The following is a 6,000-nucleotide window of genomic DNA, read 5'->3' as shown; positions in this document are numbered from 1 at the left end:
TTCGGAGTTCCTGTACAAGCAATTCGTATAATTACCACATTTCCGGTGCTCCTGGCACCGCTTACCATCCTTTCCCCTGTCTGTTTCCTTTTCCTTTCCTTTTTCTAACCACAGGCTCCAGTCACATTAACGTGATCACCGCCTGTGTCCGACGCTAATGAGTAGGGTATGCGTAACGCGGAAACTCAGCCACTTATGTGACATCCAAAAGGACGTGATCATTGCCTTTCGGGCCACAGGTGGATGCATTTTCGAAACGGCAGAGTTCGTAAAATGTTGGCGTGTTGCCATATTTAAAGCACTCCGCGCATGGCGCTGTCGAGAGCCGACGCTGAGGCCGTTGTGGTGCCCCACGGTCCACAGAGGACAGGAGTTAAAGGAGACCGCAGGTGAATAACGTGCAACTGCTGAGCAACTGACCATGCACGTGAACCGAAGAGCCTACCGACAGTGTCTCCTCTAAGACCACTCAGCGAAAAATGCTATGTGTGGTTCTCCACAGCAGACTCCTGGTCCACACACCTATGCTGACTGCTGTTCGTCCTCGACGAAGGCTGGAATTTTTACGCCAGTTCTGCGACTGGGCGTCCACTGAACGGTGACCTGCGGGCTTTCCAAGTGACAGACAGACGATGGCGTGTAGGGCGCGATTCACCTGAAAGTGAACACCCTGCAACAGTCGGCGGCAGGGTTAGGACAGGAGGAAGGATCGTTACGATCTCACAAACGTTATCGTGACACTCCAGTCGTTCTGGAAGGCACAGTGGATGAGCAGAAATATCGGTCGGAACCGTTGCCACACCTACATCGAGTCTTTTTTCCCTCGGAATCTACCAGCAGAACAACTAAATCTGTGACACAGCTTGCAGTGTGAAAAGCACCAGGATGAGTTTGCTGTACTCCGCCGACCACCAGGCTTCCCGGAATCGAGAATATGTGGGACCACCTCGATGAAGCTCTTCGTATCCTGGGTCCTCAACCGAAAAACGTAGCGCAGCTAACTAAGGCACCGGCGTCGGCATGGCTCAGTACCTCACTGACTCCTGCGCGTTTCTCAGTTGTCCGCGCTTCCCGTTAATCGTACCCCCTTACAGTGACTCAATGACGACACTCTCCCGTACACGTCAGCATCATCAACAGCCGCAGACTGCTGTTCACTCAGCCTGTCACCTCATTTATGTCTATACAGCATAACAGCTGTCTGTTACACTTCCTGGGACACTCCTGACGATATCCTTGTGTCTGATCAACGCTCGCCGTCGAGAACGTACTGGTATCTGTTGTAGACTTGAAGCCGCTCTCATATCTGGGAACCGACTCCGTATGCTCATACAAGGCCCTTGGTTAACAGTGTGCAGTGGAGCACCGTGCCAAAGGCTTTTCTCAAATATGGGAGAGTGCAATGTGCTTGGGACCCTTCATCCGTGGTTCGCAGTATATAATGTGCGAAAAGGGCAAGCTGCGTTTCACACGAGCTTTCTAAAACCGTGCTGATTTCTGGACGTAAGCTTTTCGGTGTCTAGGAAATTTATTATAATCATATTTAGAATACGTTCTAGGATTCTGCAGAAAATCGATGTCTGTAATTTTGCACATCCTTTCTGTTACTCTTCTTTTACACGAGTGTCACCTGCGATTTTTTAAACTGCCTTAGGTTGGACCCATTACAGGTGTAATATTCAGAAGGCAAATGTATATTGATCTCGTTATATACGGCTGCAACTTGCGCTTTTGCCAGTCCTTTGCGAAATACTGCTGGGCAAGAGAAAGGCGATAAATGCGAATGAAGTAAGTAAAACTGAAATTGTTTTAACTTCTTCGCTGTCGCCGAATCCTTTCCAAGCGATGCGTCCTTGAGCGGGTCAAACAGGTAGCAATAAATGCTCTACAAGTGAGGTTGACTTTTGAAGTTTTTCTTACCAGTCAAGTACAATGCAGACAGCTTCCATTCTCCATAATATCAGCAATATGAAAATGAAAATTCACGAAAGTCAAATCTGGACTGTAGCGATAATGACGCAGAGTCTCCCAACCCATTACTGTTTCTTTTCCCTTCCAGTGGTTTCTTGGATCAGCTGCGCTATGTTTGGGCGAGCGTTGTTGTGTAATAGTATCACGTCTTTTCTTTGACATTGGCGACCCTTTCCTCTCGTTTTCGGCTTTACTTTGCTCATCACTATGTGTGAGTGGTCAGCGCTGCATCCTGTACGCTGATCTTCCAAATAATCACCAAAATACAACTACTTTGGCATCCAAATGATGGCCAGCATCACTTTCCTCGCTGATGCTCGAGTTTGAATTCCTTTCGGACAGGTGAACTAGTGTGCTTCCATTTCACTCCTTGTCTTTTCGAGTCGGGTTCCCCATTTTGAACGAAAGTTTAATCACACGTTAAAATCTCGTTCGAAAAAGGTTCACCTACACGTTCATAGCACTCTTTGTTTCCTTGTGTTGTGTAAATTCTCTCGGGACCCACGTTGGACTTGTTTCGCTGTACTTGAGCATGTCAATGACGACGTTGTGGACTGTGCCACTACCTGTTGCAGCTATTTTGCTATTCAGTTCTACTGCAACACGTCGGCCATCAGGAGTAATGTCGTCAGAGCCGGCTTTAAGCGAAGGAGGAGACAGTTCAATTGGCCGGCCACGGTGTTTTTTTATTAGTCACTGAAGTTAGATTGTTTTTGAACTGTCCTACGTATTTATCAAAAATTTCCGTCTTTCGCACAGCTTCGACCATACTGAAAAAACGTTAGAGAAAATATTTCGGCCGTTTTCTGCCTTCTGAAAGGGAAAACGCATCGTTGCTCAGTTAATGTGGAAACTTCAACCAGACACGCCATTCTCAATTGCAACATTAAGGTTATAAATAAAACAATTATTTTTTGTCAGCCGCTCTTAGCTCATCAGTCATGCCATCCTAAAGTCATGAAACTACAAAAATTCTTCCTACGGACTATTCGACTTCATTAATTTGATTTGCAGGGGAAACTCACGAAGGAGTATGCGCTTAGTATTTAGTCGGTCATTTCTAGTTGATGAGAAAGTTAAAACAAACAAGTAGCAAACCATTGCTCATTTATTTAGGAACAACATTTATCAGATACAGCTGAGTAACGTTTAACCCAAACCTTAAATGTCATATATATGACACTGCTCGTAGGTGCATCATCTGGCAAGAGTACGCACTAACACCAATAACAAGAAAATGCACCATGACTTTCGTAAACTGTGCATTCTTCATGCCACTGTTGGGAGCAGACATCACACTCAATACAGTCTTCCGTGACAGACTCGTTTTAGTCTTCACCACACCTTGGGCAGTTCAAGACATGAAGTTGGAATAATAGACAATTGTGAAGGTGATTCGATAAACCCTATGCCTGGCACTTAGATATGATTTGCACAATATCCATGTGGGTGTAGATCCCTCCTTGGATTGTGCCCTGGTTGTTGCTGAAGATGATGGAGCAGTTTAATCCAGATTAGCCACAGAGATTCTACGTTGTTCGTTACTGATATTTTGTCCCTCCTTGGTTTAGTTTGTTTTCCTAACAATGCGTTTTTGTACGTAGACTCAAACAGAATTCCGGATGTTTTTGCAGCTTGCTTTAGATGTTCGAAAACCTAAAATTGTGCAGTTCACAAAACGAAAAATCATAGTGTCCTATGACTACAGCATCAATAACTCTCATTTTCAGTCGGTCAGCTCACACAAATACCTCGGTGTAACACATTGTAAGGATACGGAATGGAAGCAGGACTGAATAAAACTCAAACGATTTCTACACCTGGATAAGCGTTCGACAATGTAAAATGGTGCAAGATCGAAGTTGTGAAGAAAATAGTTCTAGGCAGAGACGGGTATATATTAGTACAAGACCCAAGAGGAAATAAGAGTGGAAGATCAAGAACGAAGTGCAAGGATTAAAAAGAGAGTAAGACTTTGATGTAGTTATTCGCCTATACTGTTCAATGTTTGTATCAAAGAAGCAATGAAGAAAATAAGAGAGAGGTTCAAGATTCGCACTGAAATACGGGTTGAAAGGATATCAGTGACAGTGTTTGCTGATAATATTATCGTTGTCAGTGAAAGTGAATTACTACAGGATCTGATGAATGAAATATACAATATAATGAGTGTAGAATTAGGGGTCAGAGTAAATCAAAGACAATAGTGATGAGATGAAGCATAAACGGGAAAAGCGAGAGTCTTAACATTGGTGATAACGAAGTAAGAAATGGAACCATCACATCGTGTCGGTCAAAGATAATGGTGGTGGCGAACTGTAATTTATTGTTAGAATTAAAGAGAAATATAATCAGTGCACAAAGATGATCTTTTTTGAACTATTGGTGCGACCCATACTCTAATATTGCTCCATGGTGTGGGACCTGTCCCATATACGAGTAGCAGGGGATATTGAACTGTTCATAATAAAGACAGCACAGGTTTGTTTGGCTCACAGGAGAATGTAACAGAGATGCTGAAGAAATTGGGAGATGCCTGAAGATACACATAAGCTATCCCGAGAAAGCTTACTTGCCAAATTTCTAGAACATACCGTAAATTTTGAATATACGAGGTATGTTAAAAAAAATTGGGAACGTTCGTAATTTCGCGCCAATGGCGTGTTGGGGCGAAATGCAGTTGACATCCCTGCACGCGCGTGTGCTTAATGTGTAACTGCGGGAAGTTTCACTGTTGTATGTCTGTTAGCTTATTGTTCAGTGCTGTATTGACTAGAACGTTGTGTCGCACAGTTGGCGAACTTCGAGAGGGTATAGTTAGAGGAGCAATGCGCCTGCAATAAATTTTGCGTGAAACTCAAGAAAACCGCCGCTCGGGGTAGCTGCGTAGTCTAGGGGCCTTGCCACGGTTCGTGTGGCTCCCCTCTGTCGGAGGTTAGAGTCCTCCCTCGGGCGTGGGTGTGTGTAAGTGGTGCAAGCCTAGGGACTGATGACATCAGCAGTTGGTCCCATAGGAACATAAGAGCTAAACTAAAGAACACCTCTACAGAGACACGCCAAATGATGCAGGAAGCCTACGGTGATGAGTGCTTAAGCCGCACTCGGTGTTACGGATGGTTCACACGGTTTAAGAACGGCCGGACGGAAGCTAAAGACGACGCTCGTCCTCCGACTTCTGCCAGCAACGCTTGTGTCAGGAACGTCAACGATCCTGTGCGTGCTGAACGAAGACTGACTGTCCGAGAGATTGCAGAAGAATGTAACATTGCAGTTGGATCGTGAAATCCTAATACAGCATCTTGCAATGTATCGTGTTGCCGCCAAGTTCGTGCCACGGCTCACGAGTCAAGAGCAGAAAGACCTCCACCTCCCAATCTGAGAAGAGCCTTAGGATCACCCAAATGAGAACGAGATGTTCCTTAAGAAAATTATAACTGGTGATGGGTCTGCAGTTATGACGTTGTCATGAAGGTTCAATCTTCACAATGTGTAGGGAAATGTTCTGAACGATCAACATATAAAATAGCTTGTCAGGTCAGCTTGGCCCTTGCAGACATTTATTTTCAAAGTTGAAAACCAAGTTGAGAGGACGAAGATTTGTAACGATAGACGCACGGTCCAGCGAAAGGCGAACCAAGTCTGCTCCCAGAAGTGGAAACGGTTTATCAGTCGTGGGGGTGATCATATACAAATATGTGAAGGTAAGCGTAGAAAATTTTTGTGGACAAAGTTCCGGAATTTTTTAAACAGACCTCTTAGACGAAAGGTAATGAATACAGGCAAGTGGTCTGCAAATGTTCGTACGCTTGAGTTCGCTTCCATTCGCTGCTGTTGAAACTGGGCTTAATAATAATATTCCCTGTGTGAGATGTAATTGGAAAACTATGTAAACGCTGAGCTGTGCGCCGCTTACAGCCCACGCGAAATTATTCTCGGAGGGACACATCATTATCCCCTTCGTGCCTAAAGTTGCTTCGGCCAAACTCAAACTCAATTGCCAGGCCGATAGCTCGTTATCCTACTGCTCTG

This window comes from Schistocerca gregaria, unplaced genomic scaffold (genome assembly GCF_023897955.1).
Source record: "Schistocerca gregaria isolate iqSchGreg1 unplaced genomic scaffold, iqSchGreg1.2 ptg000327l, whole genome shotgun sequence".
Lineage (NCBI taxonomy): Eukaryota > Metazoa > Arthropoda > Insecta > Orthoptera > Acrididae > Schistocerca > Schistocerca gregaria.
Note: the sequence above shows the minus strand (reverse complement) of the source record.